The 22,186-nt window shown below is 47.5% G+C and overlaps 1 protein-coding gene across 3 annotated transcripts in view; it reads left to right on the forward strand.

Moving 5' to 3' along the window:
- Positions 1-1,885: 1,885 nt before the first annotated feature.
- Positions 1,886-22,186, forward strand: part of USP2 (ubiquitin specific peptidase 2) — a 70,000-nt gene continuing 49,699 nt past the window's right edge. For 2 of the 3 annotated variants that reach the window (XR_015750378.1, XM_087970166.1), the window contains exons 1-2: positions 1,886-2,211; positions 9,816-9,900. The gene's annotated coding sequence lies outside the window, so the exon portion shown is untranslated. Of the gene's footprint in view, positions 2,212-9,815; positions 9,901-13,401; positions 13,490-22,186 lie in introns of those variants that run through there. The other variant, XM_087970167.1, reaches the window with a different exon arrangement.

Genomic DNA, 22,186 nt, shown 5'->3' on the forward strand with positions numbered 1-22,186 from the left:
TAGGACTGGGAACACTACAAATTAAGCCAATCTTCCCTTTTTTAAAAAAAAATCCCTGGTTCCTTTACCTGCTGAAAAGAAACAAAGAAAGGGACAGAATTTGCGATCGGCAGCAGTTCTGGGGTGATTTTCGCTTCCTTACTCCTGCTGGAGTTCAGGACAGCCAGGGCTGCTTCCTCCTTCTCCCATTTTTTTTTTTTAAATGACCTTGCAAAGCCTGGCTGCTTCTTGAGTGCCCATTTTCACCAACGGCAAACCGAGGCCAAGAGATCTTATCCCGATGGTTAAACACAGGTTAATCCAGGCGGTGCGTCCTGGCTTGTCTTGTTTCCTCATTCTCTGTGTGTGAATGCAGCGTTGGGAGATGGCAGAGATAATTGCCATGGCGATTTCGTGTTGCTCCTTTTCTAGCAACACGCCACAGGAAATAAAAGTTGACAATGGATTTGGGGGAGGCAGGTGCCACGTACTGTGGATGCCACCCAGGGGTGGGCTTCAAAAATTTTAGCAAAGGGTATTTATTATCTTCCCGGTGGCTAGGTGGGCGTGGTCAGGGTGGGCATGGCTTAGTTGGCCTCCTGCACCAGGGTGGGAGGGTCGTTTTTGCCCTTCCCGGACTCCTGAGCCTTTCCTTGAGGGCGAAAACAACCCCACCCCCCGGACTCCTGAGGCTCTCTAGAAGCTGGGAACGGGTCCATTTCCAGCCTTCCCGAACTTCTGGGAGGCCTGTTTTGACCCTCTCTGAGCCTCCTGTACTTACCTGCATCCAAAACGGGCCACGTGGGAACTCCTGGGAGGGGCAGGGAGGGGTGGGTGGGGCCAGCCAGGAGTGCGATTTGGGGGTTCTCTGAACTGCACAGGATCTTAGCTAGGGGCTGTCCTGACCCCCTGCCAACCCCAGCAGCCCTCCCCTGAATCCTACCTTTCTTTTCTTTTCTTTTTAACCTCCAGGTTTCTAGTCTTTAAGGGTTAAGGCCAGGAGTGGGATTCTACCAGTTCACACCTATTCGCTAGAACTAGTTGTTAACATTCTAAGCAGTTTGGAGAACCAGTTGTTAGAAGAAATTATTGGGCTAATCCTGTAAGGAAGGCAGGAAGGAAACATTCTGGTGTTGCTTACACAAACTGCCTCTCCGTTAACCCTTATTACGTTCTTGGCAGGACTAGACTTCCTGTCTCAGGAACTTCTCTGGAGTTTTTTTTTTTCCCTCCTTTGCTGGTACTTTGCTTGTGTGGAGGGACCATTCAAAGTTACAATGGCACTGAAAAAAAGTGACTTAGGACCGTTTTTCACCCTTACGACTGTTGCAGCATCCCCACAGTCATGAGAGGCCAGGCGAGGAGATGCGTGCCTCGATGTGAGTGATGTTGAGTTGGCCACGCCCAGCCAGTCAGATGACCACCAAGCCACACCCACCACCTAAACCACGCCCACAGAACCGGTTATTAAAAATCTGAATCCCACCCCTGGTTAAGGCCATGTTTCTCAACCCACGCACCTGGAAGCTGTATGGACGTCAACTCCCAGAATTCACCAGCCTGGCTGGGGAATTCTGGGAGTTGACGTCCATACAGCTTCCCAGCTGCCTAGTCTGAGAACCACTGCATTATTAGAAGAATGCCGGGGCCTGCTTTAATTTCCTATCTGAAGTACCCCTACCTACCCACCCTCCCACACACCACCTTCCCCCCGCATCCAGATCTCCACTTTCCTCCGCTTTACCCCACTCTCCATCGGGACAGGGGATCCACCCTGCCGAGTATGCTTGGGCTGCAGGATCCTCCTTTCCTGCCCCTTTAAATCCCCCCAATGCTGGAATGCGTGCATTACCCAGCGAGGTCAGATAAAAGCTCTATATTTATCCAGCAAGTAACCCGAGCCGACGGATCTCTCAGGCCGAGGCTAGAACACACCCAGGTCCCTTCCAATCTACTTCATTCTCCGCCTGGGAGGGTCCTCTTTGTGGATTCCCTCTGCCCACCCCATGGCCGCCGCCACCACCCCGTCCTCCTCCAACAGGACCGGCCCTGCTGCCTTTTAATCAAGTTTCTCTTCTTTCTCGCCCCTTCTCCTATTTCTCTCTTCTCCCTCTCTTTCTCTCTCTGCAGAAAAAGCAGCTTGCCAAGGCTGACCTGAGCCCCCCCCTCCCACCCATCCCAGGCGTCAATTTCATGCCACGGCTCCGTGGGCCTGTCGTTCTACACACACAGGTGGGTTGCACACGGAAGTGGTGCGCAGGAAAAGGGGGGGCGCGTTTGACGGCTAGCAGGGCGTGGGAAAGCGGGAGGGTCTCAACATGCAAACGTTTCCATTGGTCTGATAATCGGTTAATTATGGGCAATTATGGATCCAAGACTTGGCTACTTCCATTTGGAGTTTCAACTACAAGACTGAGAGATTTGGGGCTGTGGGGGTCCTCGGTGCTCTCTCAGCCTGGTTGTCTTCTTGCAAGACGTTTCATGACCCAACTTGGTAACGTCATTGGTGCTAGAAAGGAGTGGGGTTTGCTCCCTTTGATTGCCCCAGCAATGTTGGTGGGGACCTGTGTTTTTTTCCCTCACTTAGGAGTTCATTGATTGGGGTTTTTTGCTTGGTTATTTGTCTGGTGTTAATCCCTGTTTATCTGAGTTTCCGTTTCTATGAAGTCCTTGGTGTTCCCAGAACTTGGCTGTTTTCTTGCAGACGTTGCGTTACCCAATTAGGTAATATCACCAGCAGGAGAAGGGAGTGGTGTGTGCTCTCTGTTTACATACAGCTGGCTTGTCCTTTCACTCTTGGTGGGAGTGTTGGTTTCTTCTTGCTAGTTCCTTGATTAGGCAGTTGTTGACTGTTTGATTGTTTGTCTGAGTTGGCAGTTCCTTAATTGCGGTGTTGTTGGTCTAGAGGTCTTGGTGTTAGGCTCCTTATCTTTGTGTTTGTTGCTGGTGAGGAGGTGTTGTGGTCTTTTGGTTTTCTTTGGGCCTTTGGATTGTCTCTTTTCATTGGTATGTAGATGTTGTTTATCTCTGTGAGCCTGTTGATGGCAGCTTTGCCTGAGGGTGAAGCTTCAGGAATTCTCTAATCCACGTTTGTGGATTTGGCTTGTCTAAGGTGCTCAGAGTTTCCAATTGAAACTGCGGTAAACTCTGTCCACGTGTTGTGCAATTAAGGAGTTTTCATCATGTCTTCTGACTGCTAATTGTTTCGTATAGATGAGCTCTGCTGGTCTTCTTTGGGACTTTGGGTGCCCCAATCATGGACTGAACCTTGATTAATTTAACCCTTGTTTGAAGAGAAGAGCAAGAGTGCTAGAAACAACTTTTCTGGACCATTCAAGATCTCCCAAATAGCACCCACAAAGATTTTGGCTGCCCTCAGAATATATTGGACTACCACTCCCATCATTCCCAGTCAGCCTTCCTCATGGATATGCTGACTGAGGGTGATGAACTTGCAATCAACATCCCTGAAGGATGTGTGCAGAGTGTGAAGGACGACAAGTGATTGTGTGAATCTTGAGCACAGTTCAGTGTAGACCTGGGTAGATATATTTCAATCAATTAATCAGAATAGAACTGGAAGGGGCCTCGGAGGTCTTCTAGTCCAACCCCTTGCTCAAGCAGGAGTTTCTATACTATTTCATATAGGTGGCTGTTCAGTCTCTTCTTGAAAGCCTCCAGTGATGAAGCACCTTCAACTTCTGGTGGCAGGCTGTTCCACTGGTTCATTGTCCTCACTGTTAGGAAGTTTCTCCTTAATTTCAGTTGGCTTCTCTCCTTGGTTAGTTTCCATCCATTATTTCTTGTCCTGCTCTCGGATGTTTTGGAGAATAAGTTGACCCCCCTCCTCCTTGTGGCAACCCCTCAAATACTGCTATCATGTCTCCCTTGGACCTTCTTTTGTCTAGACCAGCCAAACCCAATTCCTGCAACCATCCTTCAATATATTTTACTCTCCAGGCCTTTAATCATCATCTTACTTGCTCTTCTCTGCACTTTTTCCCAAAGTCTCAACATCTTTTTTTGTAATGTGGGATATTTGGGGTATATATTTGGGAGCAGATAAGTGGCTGGAGAGATGAGAGTAAAAATTGGCCTATTGAGAATTTGGCAGAGCAGAAAGAGATGGGGATTATTCTGTGGGCCCCAATCCCTCCTTTCCCCATAGCCAAGGTCCTTCCTTTGAGTAACCTCCAATTGTTACCTAGTGCAGCAGCGTGCAAACAGAAGATTTCCAGTCAATTCTACTGACTCAGCTCCCTTCCTCCTGTCTTCCTCCTCCCACTCCTACCCCAAACCGAGTAGGATTATTTTGCTTAGGTAGCATTTTTTCTCAGAAAGTGAGGCCCAGGTGTGGGGATCGGAGAGCTGTTTTGTTTTTGTTTTTCCCCAAATCCTGGCGAATTACCAGGGAAGGGGAGGGGAAGAGAATTGTCAAATTCACTTCTGAGAATAGGCAGGGAGAGAGAGGTTGTGGAGTTTGCAGGAAGCTGGGCGATTAGCAAAGCCAGCCTGGAGCCTTTGTTTTCGAAGCTCCTTGGAAATGGAGAAAGGAGGAAGAGGCAGCCTTGGACAAAATATTTACCAGCTGGAGAATTGCAAAACTTGGGCTTCAGAAATTCAAGATTTCTTTGTGGTTCCTGGAGAGAAAATATATTCTGCTTGGGAGATGCCACGCATGAGCTGAATTGTGATGAAGGTCAGTGTCTGGATGTTTACTGGCCTGGCCTGGATCTCCTGGGTGAGACAACTTCTCCCAGCCACAAAGGAGAAGTGCCTGAAGAGTAACAAGGCATCGCAAACTCCCCGTCTTTGCACCGTGCGCTAAACAAAATCACTCGGAGTTCTCTCCGTGGGACAAGCAGAACTTGGAGTTTGCTTGAAATTGGCTGCATCGTCCGAGCCCAGCCTCTTGGTTTAGTTTAGGGCTCATTGTGTTGTGTTGCGTTGTTGCCAAACCGCTCACACGAGCTAATTCAGTAACCAGGATGATGATATCTTGGGTGAACACAACTAAAGAATAGGCCAAACGTATCCTTGGCAAATCAATTAGCAACCAAGGAGCGAAATCCAGGTGCATGTGAGGTTACTGTGGGCTTTGTAAACCAAATACACACACACTCTCTCTTTTTTTTTGTAGCCCTGGTTTAGTTTCTTCTCTGTGTGGAAAGAGGTTGGTGTTACGAATAAGGTTGATGCTCTTAATCCTCATCACGAGTGTTAGGCAGCCCATTTTCCTGCAGTCCGGTTGTTAGAGTCTAATGGATGCGTGTCACACTTCTGCAGAAAATTTGTTTTCTTATTGAGACAAGTTTCCCCGATAGAGCCGACAGAGAGAACATAAAATAAGGGATGTGTTTGAGGAAGGGTGCCCAGAAGCAGAGGAGACGAAGGTTAATAGATTCAAAGAGGCGACATATTTGGAGGCAGGAAAAAAAAAACAAAATTCAATTTGCATAATTCCCAGTTTAAAAAAAAAAAAAGATTGCATAAATACATAAGACTCAGAATTCCCTGGAACAGGAGTCTCCGTTTCCAATTACAAGTCTGGGACAGGAGTTCGTTAGACTGAAGGCTGAAGTATTTTCACGCGGGGATTCCAGCATCTCAAGTGAGTCAAAAAAGGAAGAAAATAAAATGCAAGATAGCCTGGTATGTCAAGATATGTAAACGTATTAAATGTATCTCATTTCTTTCCTTCCTTCCTTTCCCATCTTAATGTGCCTGCTCTTCTCTTCTCTTCTCTTCTCTTCTCTTCTCTTCTCTTCTCTTCTCTTCTCTTCTCTTCTTTTCCCTCCCTCCCTCCCTTTCCTCCCTTCCTTCCCCTCTCTCCCTCCCTCCCTCTCTCCCTTCCTTCTCTCTTTTCCTTCTTTCCTTGCTTTCCCATCTCCTTCCTTCCTTCCTTCCTTTCCCATCTCCTTCCTTCCATCTCCTTCCTTCCTTCCATTCCCATCTCCTTCCTTCCTTCCTTCCTTCCTTCCTTCCTTCCTTCCTTCCTTCCTTCCTTCCTTCCTTCCTTCCTTCCTTCCTTCCTTCCTTCCTTCCTTCCTTTCCTATCTCCTTCCTTCCTTCCATCCTCCCTCCCTCTTTCCCTCCCTTTCTTGGTAGAGAACTGCTCATGGACCAACCTTCATATCTCAGTGGACTTGCTGGGCAGCTTCCCCAGGGCCTACAAATTGTTGCCCCCGGCTGCCAAAATTTATTCAGAAGGCTGTGAATGACTCACAAGCCACACTTTTAAATCCTTTGCCTTCCACCGTATGACGTGCAGTGAAACAACAGCTCCTGTAGGCCTCGGCTAAATGCCTGTGCTTCTCAGAGTATCACCATGCTGATCTAGAGCCAGGTTTGGGAGATGGATGTCAGTCCTGCCAGGTAGACCAGATAGGAAACACAACCAGTTGAGCCCATTCTATAGTAAAGATGATATTGACAGAACCTCGTAATGAGGGGTTCTCATGCTCTCTGAGCTTGATTGTTTCCTTGCAGATGTTTCATGACCCAAACTAGGTAACATCATCAATGCTAGCCACTCTAACCAGCCCTGATGAGGTTACCTAGTTTGGGTCATGAAACGTCTACAAGAAACGTCTCAGAGAGCACCAAGGACCCCTCATTTCAACCCTGGGCTACAAATATTCTCCTTTATTCTCCTACAAATATTCTCCTACAAATATTCTCCTTTATTCTCCTACAAATATTCTCCTACAAATATTCTCCTTGCAAGTCTGAACGTACAATTCTCCTCCTGTCTCCTTTACCCCCTAGTAATTAGGGAGAACCCTAAGCCCCCTCTTATCCACCCCTTCTTCTTGAATAGGCCCCTCTCTTCAAATTCTCTCCCAAGGTCTTTCTCGTCTACTATTACAACAGGGCATAGAATCAGTTTTATAGCAATCTAACTGTCATCGCTTCTCCCAGAGAATCCTGGGAGCTGCGGTTGGCAAGATCCTTAGCTCTTCCATCCCCCTTCCATATTCTAGAATTGTTTGACCGGCTCTGACCCCACCCCTCCACCAAGCCACCCACCCATGGACTACAACTTCAGTTATCCTCAGTCAGCATCGTTCTGGCTAGAGGGCAAGGACGGTCACGGGAGCCCAACCTGGTCCTCCTAACAAGGTTCATAAGCCATAAAAGGAGGGACCAGGTGATCTAGAACCATCTGTTCTGCCCAGAAGGGACTCCTCCCCATCCTTCCATCTGTGCGTCCAAACCACCATTCTTCGCTGTAACGTGAAGACGGAAGCCAAGGATCAGTGGAGGGGTTGTTTATGCAGGAGGAATTCCGCCGGAGAAGCAGCTGTGGCTCTCCATCCTCCCCCCTCCTCCAGCCTGGCCCAACCTGAGACTCACCGCGGCTGTTTGGAACTAAAAATAGCTCTCTTGGCGATCCAGTTACGGGCCGGCTTGGCCCTAAATCCCCGGCAGCAAGGAAAAAGTCGGAGGTTGGACTGTTCGGGCCAAAACAACCAAGAATGCATGGTTGTGTAACTTCAACCCGGTGGACCGAACGCCCCAGGTTGCAACGAGAAGCCAAAGCCAGCATCTCCCGCGGTAGAGGAGTAGAAATCTCTCGCTCGCTTATTGTATGGGTCTGAGGTGGGTGCCAGCCCTGAAGCCATTTTCCCCAGGCACCTTCCAGCAGAGTTGAGGCGTGGGAACGGGAGGGGAGGTAGAGATAGCTGGGGGATTGTAGCAGTGGTGGGATTCTATTTTTTTTTTTACTACCGGTTCTTTAAGCTTGGTGGGCGTGGTTTGGTGGGCGTGGCAAGGGAAGGATATACTGCGAAATCCCCCTTCCCTCCCCACCCCACTAACCTGCTTTCCAGCTCCGTTCTCCTGTGCAGGACAACCCAAGAAGACCCAGCCAATCAACTGGGATTCAAGGAGAGGCAGAGAATAGATGGGGTTGGCGGGGCCAGTCAGACCCAGTATTTGCCAGTTCTCCAAACTACTCAAAATTTCCGCTACCGGTTCTCGAGAACCGGTCAGAACCAGATGAATACCACCTCTGGATTGCAGCCGAAATAAAATAAAATTCCTTCCTCTGAGAACCAAGGGCTTTCCCACCAGGTGCTAAGGAGGTGGGACCTGAGACCAACTGACCCTTGGATGGTGGCCTGATTGGACCCCGTGATGGGCGGCATGAGAAGGGCAGAGAAAAAAATTACTTTTTACTGGGGGGGAGGTACCTCGGGGTGTGTGTGTTAGAGTCAGGTTTCCCCAGATGTGCCAATCCGACCTGCCTAAAATAAATCTATTCTTTGAGGAAGATGCCTGCCTTGGAGTTCTGATTCCATTGGGTGTGTTTCTTGGAACCCAGACGCTTAACCCGACTCTCCAAATGAAACCTCGCTTATTGTAAGCGCCAAGGTGGGAAGCAAAGTTCAGTGGCTTTGCCTGGTCTCTGGCTTTGGGTTCTTGGACCTGTTGTAGAGCAGCTACGACAGGGACAGTTGCAAAGTCCCGTTTTGGGGGTTTCTTTGGTGAGTCCCTCCATTATTGTTGTTGTCGCCGTTCATGTATTTGCCGTCATTTCATGGCTCGAGGCGACTCTGAGCTTCTCGAACTGAGTGATGAGAACATGCTTTGCAGGCGATCAGGGCTGCATTGCAGGTTCAATTACCCTCATAACTTATGGAGGTCGGTAAGGGTATCATCACGTAACTGCAACCCAACTTTTTTTTTTTTTTGTGGTGAGTATTCAGTGACTGTGGCGGTCATTAAACGAACACTGTGGTGGTTAAGCAAACAGCGAACCTTAAAGGAACCCATCATTCACTACAAGCTGGGGTTTTCTTTTTCCAAATACTAGACACTAAGTAGAAGAATGGGGGCGAAATTATGTATTTGGGGAAGGGACGTTGTTGTGTTGGTGCGCTGGGTTCCTGGTGGCCCCGTGAATTGGGCAATGTCTTCAGAAGTGGCTTTCCATCAGGGGTGGGATTCAAACATTTTTACTACCGGTTCTGTGGCGTGGCTTGGTGGGCGTGTTGTGGCTTGGTGGGCATGACTTGGTGGGCGTGGCAGGGGAAAGTTACTGCAAAATCCCCCTTCCCTGCCCACCCCACTAACCTGCTTTCCAGCTCCGTTCTCCTGTGCAGGGCAACCAAAGGAGACCCAGCCGATCAGCTGGGACTCAATGGGAGGCAGAGAAGAAGAGATGGGGTTGGCGGGGCCAGTCAGAGGTGGTAGTTGCCGGTTGTCCGAACTACTCAAAATTTCCGCTACCGGTGGTTCTCCAGAACTGGTCAGAACCGGCTGAAGACCACCTCTGCTTTCCATCCTTCCAGGGAAGTTTTTCCCACGTCTCTGTCTGGGGCCTAGACAGACGGGCTGACCTCAAGTCACCCAGCTGGCTTTCATGCCCAGGGAACAGCGCCTAATCCAATGGCACCAAACCTGGGAGGGATGCGACACGATTTGAGGTCCCTCTTACGTGGTTGGATTCGCCTCCCGGCCCTTCCTTTTCCGGCCCTTCCTTGCTGAGCCGCGTCCTTCCTTTCTGGGTTGCTTCAGCTTGGTCCTGCCAAGGAGTCAGCGGCATCCCTGCAAACCGCAAGCTCTCTGGAGCCCTTGGAAGGCGGCGCAGGCTTATGGTAAGGCCTCTGATGCATGCCAGGCCTGGGAGAAAGAGCACGCCCCAGATTCTGCAGCTGAGGCGGTCTTCTCCTCGTGCCCCGGGCTGTTTCCCCATGCCGGCCGCTGTGTTCTTCCTCCACCAAGGTCCCTCCCTCCTTCCCTGCCTACTTGCACCTGAGTTCCCACGGGTGTGTCTCATGTGTGTGTGTGTGTGTGTGTGATTCACCCGGCTCTCTCTGTGTCTCCCACAGCCCCAGGCACCCATTGTGAGATGATGCCACTTTGCTTCTAACATCACAAGGAACAAAGCTCTCGTAGAAGTGGCAGACACAAACGGTGAGCATTCTCTGAGGGCTTTGGGAAGGGGGACAAGGGGGAGGGAGAGAACTACAGGTTTTATGAGCTTCCTTGGAGCTGGCCTTGAGAGGTCAGCCTTGCCAGAGATGAAGGTGGCCAAACCCACCATTCTGGGGTTGTTTGATTGTGCAAAGCATGGTCGGCACCAACTATTTTATCCAAAAGGCAGTAGAGTCGAGAGATGGGGCCTTTGGCAGGTTTGGGGGGGAGCAAGGAACAGATTGCAACCATCTGAACTAGAGGGCAGAGAAGGGATAGAATCCTGACCACATCTCCGCCACTACTCCGGGAAGTAAAAATGGGGTCTCTTTGTGCAAGACAAATCTTCTCCTTGTATCTTACGACTCTTCCTTCACCTTGTTCTGCTTTGCTTTGTTTCCTCCGGGCTCTGATTGGAAGGGCTACCTTTGTGCAACACCCTTTGTAAAGTCCTTTGTAAAACTAGGATCCACCACCCTCTAGAGCCCACAGCCTTTCTCAACCTACGTAACTTGATGGTGCGTGGACTTCAACTCCCAGAATTCCCCAGCCTCTTTTAAGGAGGCAAAGCTAGACTTATCTCATGGGTGACTTGTCGTGTGGTCAGCTGAGGATTGATGGTCTTGGTGAAAGAGAGGCGATGAGTGAAGTCTACTAGCAGACCCAACCTCCTGTCTGTCTGCCTGTCTGCCTGCCTCCAGCAACCACCGCACCACAATTTGTGCTAATGCATTCGCACACACCGGCGTTGCAAAAGGAGGGATCAGCTCCTATATATATTTACAAGTATTTGGTAAGCATTGCTTAACTGATGACCTGTTGGCGTGAGCCTCTGAGGTGGCGGCTTGGTTACTCATGCCGAATTCCATCCCACTTAATTATATCCTGCTGTGCTAATTGTGCGTGCAACATGTACTTGAGTGGCTTGGCTAAGGATGGGTTACGAGCAAACTCCAACCCTGAAGAAACTTCCTCGCGAGTGAACGAAGAAGCCATGTCCTCCAGTGGTAAGTAAGGCCCAAATCCTCTCCTTTGGTCTACCTCAAGGCAAGGGGAGAAAAAAAAGAAAGAAACAATGCTTAATTGTTTTCCTTTGTTGCCGAAACCTCTTGCTTATCCCAAAGTCTGGGATCAAACTTTGAGGTTGTTAAGTCCCTTCCTTCAACACCGTCATACCTTCGGACGGTCGCTGAACAAAGGGACGTAAGTTGAGAACTACCCGAATGATAAAAACAGCATCCTTGAATGATCTTTGGGTCTTTTCAACAAATTACTCTTGGTATTTCATCGATTTTCGTCTTTGTAGGGATACTTTGGCAGATTTTCGAGTATTTCAGTACATGTTGCAAAATTAAGTCTGTTTATATGTCCCTGGGAAAAACTATTTTTACTGAATTTGGGGTAATTTATGAGGTTTTGGAGAGCGCTGGTCTAAGACGTGGTTTGTTATTTTGAGGGCCATTTGCATTCTGGAGGAAGACTTTCTCAAGTTGTCAAAACAGGTTGTGAGGAACAAAGCAAAGAGCTTAGAGTTCACCTTCCCACAATTGTACAGGGCCTGGAAGCATTCTGGTTTGTGCAACCATCCTATATTGGCTGCGGTATCCAACCCTGGTTGGCTTGTTGTGATATGCTAAACCGTAATAGGATTGCTTTGGTCCTGGCGTACCACATTCTGTTCACCTTTGAGTGTCTTTCGTCAACAGGGTTTTATACTTAATGACTTTTCAGGGGTACATTCAACACTCAACTCTTGATAGAAGACATCCTTAAAATTTGCTGACACTGTAGCCATGTTAATCCATCTTGGCTAAAAATCAAGAGTCTGGTAGCTTTTTCTTTTCCAACAGGTACATTTTACGACCAACTAATTCTGAAACTAATAATTATAAATACAAACAACCTATGAAATGAGTAACGAATGAAATGACTCATATTTTGCAATGCCTTTCCTAAATCAAAAGGGGCTGCCTGTGATGTTCTATGGCATCACGTGTGGGCATGCAGACCATAGTGCCTGTGATGACCCAAAGGGACATGGCACAAAGGCAACACAGTCAGATAATCAGTAGGAATCCCCTTATTAGCTCCAACTTTGCCCCCAATGTCCTGGTTACCTTCTGGCTGAAGAAAAATTCTCCCAGGAACAGGCTTTGGCTGCAGAGAATCAAGTCCAAAACGTGGTCAACAAAAACTGTAACTGTAAATCCAAACAATGCAAAATGAGGTAATTAATCCAGCAGGGCAAGAGAAGGAATTCCAGATGTGAAGGAACAGCAGTACATCAACCCAGTTAGGAGGATGCTAGGAACGCAGATAACCAAAGCACACACAAGATAAACTCACGTTTGTTCCCAGCAGATGCCGCTTTCAGCTTGCATCTCTTTTAAACTCTCTTCCCAACTGTGGCTAATCAAGGGAATCAGGTCCCTTTCCTTCCCCATAAGCCATGCAACCCACGTTGCTCTCTTCTCCGTCCCTCCCTGTGTGCCCTGGGGTGAAGAGTGGGTGGGCCTGGGTCTTCCTCTGAACTCCCTCTCCCTTGTTCTACCTCTTCCCTGCTCTGCCCAGCCAGACTTTGCCCTCCCCAGTTTCCTCCACAGCCAACGGAGGGACACTCCCGCTCCCTGCCAGCTGTTTGTCTTCCTCCTTGGATTCAGACTCCGACAGGGGCATGACAATGCCACTTGAAACCTGGTTGATTCCATTTATCTCCAGGAGGTGGGCAGGACAGGGGTTGCAAAAAACAGAAATTGGTTGCTCAGAATGAGCAGGGTGGATGGAATGGAAGGATTTGTACTCCTTGCAGAGAGCTCCACACCCATTTGCACCACTCAGGTGACCCTGAGGACAAGATAAACCTCCAAGTGACCTCAGTGACCCTCTAAAAGGATGCAAATGACCAGCTGTCTGCAAGGAATATAAATCCTTCCCTTCCCCACCGTCCAGTCAGAGCTGAAGAAGCTTCTTGGAGGAGAAGTAAAACATCTTCAATAAAAAAAAAACAGAAAGTCCAATTGCCTCTTGAAAAAAGCATCTTTGTGATAACCACCTGGAGAATGGACGATCTCCATAGACTTCCATTTCTTCCTTCTTTTCTCCCTCTCTCCTTCCTTCCTCCCTCCCTCCCTTTCTCACTTCCTTCGTTCCTTCTCCACCATCCACTCAAGAGCTGAAGAAGCTTCTTGGATGAGAAGCAAAACACCTTCAAAGAAAAACCCCGAAAGTCCAGTTGCCTCTTGGGGGAAAAAAGGCACCTTTGGGTTATCCCTGACAGACACCCCGTCCTGCCCCCACACTGTCCCACCTGGGAAGGAGGCTCTGTTGGCGGGCCAGCTCATCTCACCCCTCAGCTGCCACCTCCTCCTTGCGGCCTTTGTGCCTGCTGAAGGCCAGCTGGAGCCCAGCCAAAGCACCCGGCCAACCCATAAACTTTCGGCCGGTCACCTCTCAAAGGGCTGTTCCCTCAGCAACCGGCAAACCTCCGCCATGTGAGCCTCAGGAAACCAGGCTGGAGGAGAGGAGAGGAGCCAAGCAGCTGCCAACCCAAGAGGCCGAACTTCTCCGGGGCTGGCTAAGTCCCGTTTAGGTCGGTTTGGCACTTCCTCCCGGTAGAGAGTTTCTCTTGGGGTGCAGAAACTGGGGTGGGGGAACAGCCCTCCCCCGACTGGGGGCTGGAAGGGGATCAGGTAAGCTCTGCGGGACCGTGGCTTGTCTCGGGAGCGTCCCTTGGCTGCACGGTTTGGCTGCGGAAGGTTTCTGCTTAGCTGAACTTGGTTGAACTTGGTCTCTTCCACCCAGCAAGAGGGCCGGGCTCTGTGCCACCTTGGAAGAGGGCTTGGCCCAGGGGGAAAGGGGCTTGGTTGCTGTGTCCCAGAGGGGAGGGGAGGGCCTCCTCCGCCTGCTTGTGCTGTGTTTGGGGACCTTCGGATGGTTTAGCATGTTTTGGAAGGGTCTGGGAGTTCAACTTTAGCCCTGAACCCAAAGGAGTTCCAAGGGGTTTGGATGGATCTCTCTCTCTCTCTCTCTCTCTCTCTCTCTCTCTCTCTCTCTCTCTCTCTCTCTCTCTCTCTCTCTCTCTCTCTTCTCTCTCTCTCGGGTTTGATCCAAGGCACGTTGGAGGAAGGGCGAGGTGATCGGGGGATCGGCTGGCGTGTCCAGGAGGGCGGCTTCTAGCTGGGTTAGTCTAAAACCGATTGCCTGTTTTCCTCTCTCCATTTCGTGCCTATGATTGTGTCTGCCACTTTTCTTCTCTTCCTTCTAGGCTTCCTTCTAAGTTTAATGTGTCTGCTTTTCCCTTCTCTTCTCCTCTCCTCTTCTTTCTTTTCTCCCTCCCTCCTTCTCCTTCCTTCCCTTCCTTCTTTCCTTCCCTTCCCCCTCTCTCCCTTCTCTATCTTTTCCTTCCTTTTCTTCCTTCTTTTCTTCCTCATCCCTCTCTCCCTTCCCTCTCTCTTTTCCTTCCTTCCTTTCTTTCTTTCTTTCTTTCTTTCTTTCTTTCTTTCTTTCTTTCTTTCTTTCTTTCTTTCTTTCTTTCTTTCTTCTTTCTTTCTTTCTTTCTTTCTTTCTTTCTTTCTTTCTTTCTTTCCTTCCTTACTTCCTTTCTCCTCCTTCCCTCTCTCCCTTCATTCTCTATCTTTTCCTTCCTTCTTTCCTTCCTTCCTCCCCCCTCCCTCTCTCCCTTCCCTCTCTATCTTTTCCTCCCTTCCTTCTTTCCTTCCTTCTCCCTCCCTCTCTCCCTTCATTCTCTCTCTCTTCCTTCCTTCCTTCCTTCCTTCCTTCCTTCCTTCCTTCTTTCTTTCTTTCTTTCTTTCTTTCTTTCTTTCCTTACTTCCTTTCCCCTCCTTTCTTCTCTCCCTTCATTCTCTATCTTTTCCTTCCTTCTTTCCTTCCCTCCATCCCTTTCCCTTCGCTTATACACGCATATGCACGCACACACACACGTATTAACAATTGTGGTTTGGCCATCAGATGTAGATAGCTAGGGTGTGGTGGAGCCTGTCAGTGGTTGTATTGATCATGGTTGATGAATGTTAGGCTAACCCAGCTACGAGTTTTGTGGTATTTTTTTAATTGTTTGGAAATTGTTTGTTTTCTGTTGTTTTAGTGCTTTTCTATTGTCCTATTGTTTCTGAGACACCCAGAGTGATACAGCTTAGACACGGGGCGCTATTGATATAGATGATACTGTATCTACTGACATTCAAACCTATCCCCATTTTACAACTAAGAATACTGACTCTAAGCTGAGTAACTCTAAGCTGCTGTGCCTTAGCCAAGAACGTGCAAACGGCTGTCAGAAATCAGGAGGCCAAGAATCTCACATGCTTCGAAAGCATTCAGCCCCTGTTGATTCCCCAGTTTATGGAGAAGCCAGGATGAAAAGTAGTTACCATGGCATTTTAAACGCAAATTCTTCCACGTAAGAAATCTTCTCAAGTTGCAAAGGCTCTTGCGGAAGGAAGAAGGCCTGCAAAGTTTCTCAGCAACCCACCTCCTCCTCCGCTTTGAGATCCAATTGCCAGTTTTCTACGGAGCTCTGAATTGAACATAAGATACAAAAAGTGCCCTTTTCTGGAGCCGTGGTGATAGCAAGCTCCTGGCATCAATGATTCATGAGGAAACCCGAGCATTCTGGCTGGAAACTCAAGAACGGCTTCTCCAGGGTGCTGGACTGGAGGCACCATCATTTCCAGCCTCACACAAGGCCTTGGAAGTTGTGGACTGAGGCCTTTGATCAAATGGGGAATGATTTGGTTAGGTTGAGTATCTTTCTTGTACCAGGACAAAGAGAATATTTGCAGCTTAGAGTTGAACTGTGGGCTCCTTGGTGCTCTCTGAGTTGGGTGGTTTCCTTGCAGACATTTCAGGGCCCAACTAGGGAACATCATCAGTGCTAGAAGGGAGTGGAGAGGAGGAGGAGGAGGAAAAGGGGGACTGTAGGGTCCTTGATGGTCTCTTAGCTTGCTTGTATTCTTGCAGATGTTTCATTTTCAAGCTAGGTAACATCATCAATGCTGCACGGATAGCACTGATGATGTTACCTAGTTGGGTCATGAGATGTCTGCAAGAAAATCACCAAGCTCAGAGCCTACCAAGGAGCCCACAATTCAACCCCGAACTACAAATATTCTTGATTTGTCTTGCAGATGTTTCATGATCCAACTAGGTAACACCAATCCTGCTAGAAGGGAGGGGAATCACTCGTTTTTGCTGATCTACCTCCCTCTCACCATCTCTGCTGGTCCCCCACAGTGGGGAGGGATGCTCTGAGTGTTTGGTGGAGGGCAACCAATTCCATAATCCTTTGTTTAGAGGAATCGGGAATCTGGAAGGGGAAGGAGGAAAGGAACAATGCTGTGTTGATCATGATCTCATTGCAGGAATGGATGGATTATGTCATGTGCAACAGGCAGATGACAAATTATGTCATGGCAGGCATGACCTTATCCTAGCTTCTCCTGGACTCCCATGACTGTGAGTCACTCATGATGCTAAGCTGGGCTTAGTTGTAAAAGATGGCCCAGCTTGTTGGACTCGCACACTGTGCCAGCACAAAGCTCAATACAGCACATCCGAGGGTTAGCATCGTGTTTGAACCCAGTGACACCTCCCTACATCTCACCCGACTGAATTTTGAGAGAGGGTTTCACCCAAAGGCTTATTTCAGAGGGGTGTTCCCCCGAGGTTTCCCTCCCCCAAGAAGTTTTGTGATGTTCCTACAAACCTCAGGGCTTCCAGTCTTGAAATTACCTTGTTATTCTACATGGATAGCGAGTCTCCATTGTGTAAACATCAGTAGGGATGACTTGAGTAGCAGACATCTAGGGGAAAGGCTCTTGTTGGTTGAGACCTTGGTTGGCTGAACCAGAGACAAAAGCAAGACAGGTGGCTTTGTAGGACATCACGGCTCTGACTGAGTAAGGAAGACCTGGAATGGGACTATTGGGCATCCCAAAGGTTGATAGACAAAAGAGGATCCAAAGGAGGAGGAGGAGGAGGAGGAGGAGGAGGAGGAGGAGGAGGAGGAGGATGAGGAGGAGGAGGAGGAGGAGGAGGAGGAGGAGGAGGAGGAGGAGGAGGAGGAGGAGGAGGAGGAGGAGGAGGAGGAGGAGAAGAAGAAGAAGAAGAAGAAGAAGAAGAAGAAGAAGAAGAAGAAGAAGAAGAAGAAGAAGAAGAAGAAGAAGAAGAAGAAGAAGAAGAAGAAGAAGAAGAAGAAGAAGAAGGTGGTCATCCACTACTTCTAGTTGATTGCCAAGAAAACTGCCCAGCTTGAGCCCTCGAGCTCTCACGAGTCAACCTTGCCTGGAGAGGAATTTTGATTTTTCTGATCACATTGAAGGATTGAGTTTTCAAGAAAATAGAAAAACACCAGTGAAGGGCAGGATGGAAAATCCCCTCTGGGCTGCAGCGAGAAGGATCCCTCCAACCCAGGAGAGGTCACTCAGCCCAACCTACTTGGTAGGATTGTTCTGTGGGGGGGAAATAGGAAAAGACAGGGCTGCGTAGACTGCTTTGAGCTCTTGTATGAAAGAGGGAGGGAGGGAGGAATGGAGGGAGGGAGGAATAGAAAGGATGGGTAAAGGATAGATGGACAAAGATGGATGGTTGAGTTTCAAGAAAATAGAAAAAGCCCAGGCAGGTCAGAGTGGAAAGATGCCTCAGGGCTTCAAGATGACACATTCACCCAACCCATTAGAAGCAGGAGGGTCATCAGGGGCACTCTGGATTTTCAGGTTCACCCAATGGCCTTGTGAAAAAGGACCAACAGGGGTCTTGTGCCCTTACTACAGCCTTGTTTGGAAAATAAACAACCCAGCCAGCTTCTGAGATTCTGGAAGAGCTCAGATCCAGCAGAGGCAGGCTTGCAAGAAGGAGTGTGTGTTGCTTTCCAAAGGCCGCTAGACGGCAGCCTTTGTGTGTCGTTTATGGTGTGCAGGAGAACATCACAACCCTGGGGTTGGAAAGCTACCGGAGGCTCTGAAGCTGGACCCCCAGATACCCTATCAGGCGATCAGGTGCCACCGCTGTGGTGACAGGCTCCCACGAGACCTGCCCAGCCTCTCTTACGCGCGCATGTGGCAGCAAAGGCTCATGTGAGAAGGTGAGCTGCTCGGGAGGCATCCAGAGCAGGTGAGCTGGAGAAAGCTTTTATCCAGGTGTCAAAAGGTGTGTTGAAAGAGGACTCCTCCTCCTTGGAGAACAGGCTGTTCCCAGATTTTCCATGCAAGAATTAACATCTCCTTTGCCCTGCTGAGATTGCTCGAGCTTTAAAAAGAGTTGGTGGGCAGGTAGGAATTCAGGTGGTGGGGTTTTTCCTCTCCTGGTTTTCACTGAGGTTACAGAAAGGGTAAAAGGGCAGAGAAGCTGGAGGAGAAAAGGTGTGGTCCCGGCACATCTGGCGGTGTGGTTGGGAAAGGATGGTGTAAGATCCAGCTGTTTTAAAAGCACAGAATCTGACGTGTGAAGAATGCTTACAGGAATTGGATATGTCTAGTCTATCTATCTATCTATCTATCTATCTATCTATCTATCTATCTATCTATCTATCATCTATCTATTTAGTCAAGTGATTATAAGATTACAGGTATAAGTATAGACATAGTTATGAATACATAAAATGGATACATATAAGAAAAATATAAAAGAAACAATAGGACAGGGATGGTAGGCACATTGGTGTGCTTATGCACGTCCCCTACAGACCTCTTAGGAAAGGGGTGAGGTCAATAGTAGACAGTCTGAGGTTAAAGTTTTTGGGGTTTGGGGAAGAAACCACAGAGTCAGGTAGAGTATTCCAGACATTGACCACCCTGTGGCTGAAGTCGTATTTCCTGCAATCGAGTCTGGTGCGGTTAACCTTGAGTTTGTATCTATTGTTTGCCCTTGTGTTGTTATGGTTGAAGCTGAAGTATTCATTGACAGGTAAGTCATTGCAATGTATGATTTTATATACCATACTTAGATCAGACCGAAGGCGGCGTAATTCAAGGTTTTCTAGGTCTAGAATTTCGAGTCTGGTGGCATAAGGTATTCTGCAACGAGTAGAGGAGTGGCGAATGAGTGAATTCTAGAATGGAGAATTCTAATGAAAATTGAATGAAAAGAAGGATGAGGGATGACATGATAGCAGGGTTCCAATATCTAAGAGGCTGCCCCAAAGAAGAGGGAGTCAAGCTATTCTCTCAAAAGCAATGGATGGAAACTAACCAAGGAGAGAAGCAACCTAGAACTCAGGATAAATTTCCTGACAGTCAGAACAATTAATCAATGGAACAACTTGCCTCCAGAAGGTGTGGATGCTCCAACACTGGAAGTTTTAAAGAAGAGATTGGATAACAATTTGTCTGAAGTGGTCATGGGTTTCCTGCCTAAGCAGGGTGTTGGACTAGAAGACCTCCAAGGTCCCTTCCAACTCTTGTTATTCTGTTCTGTTCTAAAAGAAGGACTAGGAGAGACATGATAGCAGTCTTCCAATATTTGATGGGGTCCTACAAAGACAAAGGGAGGGTCAAACTATTCCCAAAGCACCAAAAGGCAAGATGAAAAACAGCAGATGGAAACTAACCAAGGAGACAACCAACTGAGAGCTAAGGGGAAATTTCCTGTTAGTGAGAACAATTCATCAGCGGGACAACTTGCCTCCAGAAGTTGTGAATGTTCCCACACTCGAGGTTTTGAAGAAGAGATTGGACAACCATTTGTCTGAAATGATATAGGGTTTCCTGCCTAAGTAGGGGGTTGGACTAGAAGACCTTCAAGGTCCCTTCCAACTCTATTATTCTATGGTCTATGAGAATTTGCTTTATTGGACTTTATTGGACCTTGGTAGCTAAATGAACTTCTAATCCAGGGTCAGATGCCTCCAACTTTTGGAGATAACAGTACCTACAACAGAAGGATTTACTGTCCAGGATATACTATTCCAGAGACATGGCTGTATATAGAAACTGGACTCACAGCTAGCCCATCTCTTAAGACGGATCCAGCAAGATGCTTTATGGTCAATGAATGTCTCCCTGCACATTGCTAGATGCACACATTTTACTCTCACTTCTGATGTTCTACGCCTGAGCCAGAGGACCAGAAGAGGATCTAGAATTGCATCATATAACGCCCCATTTGTTTTGCGTCCTCCTCCCCAAGGTAGATGGGTATGTTTCCTTTTCATGACCATCCTGGGATAACACTAAAGCTTTCTTTCAACTTTTCATATTCAGTTCACCGTTGTATCCTCAGAGTTGTAGGTTGTGTCTGGTGAAGCACCAAACAATATTTTTAAGTAAGTAAGTAAGTAAGTAAGTAAGTAAGTGAGGAGGAGGAGGAGGAGGAGGAGGGAGGAGGAGGAGGAGGAGGAGGAGGAGGGGAGGAGGAGGAGGAGGAGGAGGAGGAGTTGATGACGTTGCTGTAACTGGAGACACCAGAATAGAAGAGAAAGAACTTGCACCCAGTCAAATAGAATGGAAGCCTGAATTGTTTCTCTTGGGGAAAATACCCCAAAAAGATTAAATACTCGATTATACATATTATCACAGCAGCGAGAATTGCACTAGCACAAGCTTGGAAAATGGCTACCATACCGATAGATGGTTTGATAATCCGTAAAATTTTTGAGTGTGCAGAAATGGACAAAGTCACTATAGAATTAAAAAAACAAGGAAGACTCGGAATATTATTCAGTTTGGGATAACTGGTATCAATGGATAGATAGTAGGAATGTGAAAGGTTAGAAATAAGACATAAAGCTTGTCTTTATTTTCTTCATAGACATATTTGTATTTTAATATTTTAATCTTAATAAAGGTTTTTTTATTTATTTTTTAAAAAGAGAAAGAACTGGAGAAAAATCACAAAGAGCTGCAAATAGAAATGGAACAATTGTGGCAAAAAAACACAGTTTTATAGTTATAGGAGCCATGAGTAAAAAGTCCCAAAACATCTGGACCATCCCTTGAATGCCATTGGCATTGACAAAATCACCATCAGTCAACTGCAAAAGGCAGCTTGAGTTACACCAAGGCCATTGAAAAACAACATCTGTCTATCCCAGCTCCTTGAAAAGGACTCAGTGGGTAGACAAAAATGCCAAAATCTAGTCTAAACATCTGGCTGTGCAACCAATCATAATACCAAAGAAAAAATCTTTGAGGGTATTTAGAAAACCTGTGTATTGATGAAATTTTCTTCCGTCAACAGCAAAAAGCCCCACTCTTGGATCCTCACGTATCCGATATGTGACAATATCCTAGGTCCTTAAGGAAGAACCTAAGAAGATGCATATGAAGGTCAAACCACTGGCAGCTGTGGCTTCACATGGTTGTGTGTACAATCATTTTTAAAACATGCTTTGGCTGCTTTGACCCACTTTAGTTGAACTTGTGTGAACCCAGCACCTATGTACATTATTCTAGCATTCTGCGCTACCCGTCTCTTTGCAAGATGCCATTGTTTTACCAGCAGGAGGCAGGAGTGGCCTTCATGTCGCCTCCCCATGCTTCCAATTCCGATTCTCCCAAAAGCTGGCTAAAAGAGTTGAACTTCCGTCAACTCTTCAGATGTGGGACTACAACTCTCCTCGTGGGAGAATGGTGGGCACCTGGAGGGAGGCGACAGAATATCTCTGTGAGGACAGGTGGGCTGAGAGGGGGCACTCGTAGAATCGACGGTGTGAAGGGCTCCACCTGAATTAAAACCATGGTTTTTATGGGAATGGGAAGAAATTTGCCTTCGTGATACTAAGGAAGAGATTCAGGAGATGGGTCCATTATCTGTTTTCAAAAAGGCCTGTGTGTTCCAGAAATGAGAAGCTGAAGCAAAAGGCACCTACCTGGTCTAGATTTAATTTGCTGAAAGGTTGAGTTAACTTGACATCAATGCCAATAATTATTATATGGATCTTTCTCTACTTCTCTCTCTCTTTCTCTCTCTCTGCCGCCTTTTTTTGTCGCACTTAATTTAATAATTGTATCAATGATTACATTAAATCAGTGGAACAACTTGCCTCCAGAAGTTGTGGATGTTCCAACATTGGAAGTTTTTAAGAAGAGATTATTGGACAGCCATTTGTCTGAAATGCTAGAGGGTTTCCTGCCTGAGTAAAGGGCTGGACTAGAAGACCTCCAAGGTCCCTTTCTAAATCTATTATTCTGCTATTCTTTCTTCTTTCTTTCTTTCTTTCTTTCTTTCTTTCTTTCTTTCTTCTTTCTTTCTTTCTTTCTTTCTTTCTTTCTTTCTTTCTTTCTTTCTTTCTCTCTCTCTCTCTCTCTCTCTTTCTTTCTTCCTTCCTTCC

Source organism: Notechis scutatus, chromosome 7, assembly GCF_049901735.1.
Source record: "Notechis scutatus isolate UNSWTSFEM ecotype Mainland chromosome 7, rNotScu1.2, whole genome shotgun sequence".
Lineage (NCBI taxonomy): Eukaryota > Metazoa > Chordata > Lepidosauria > Squamata > Elapidae > Notechis > Notechis scutatus.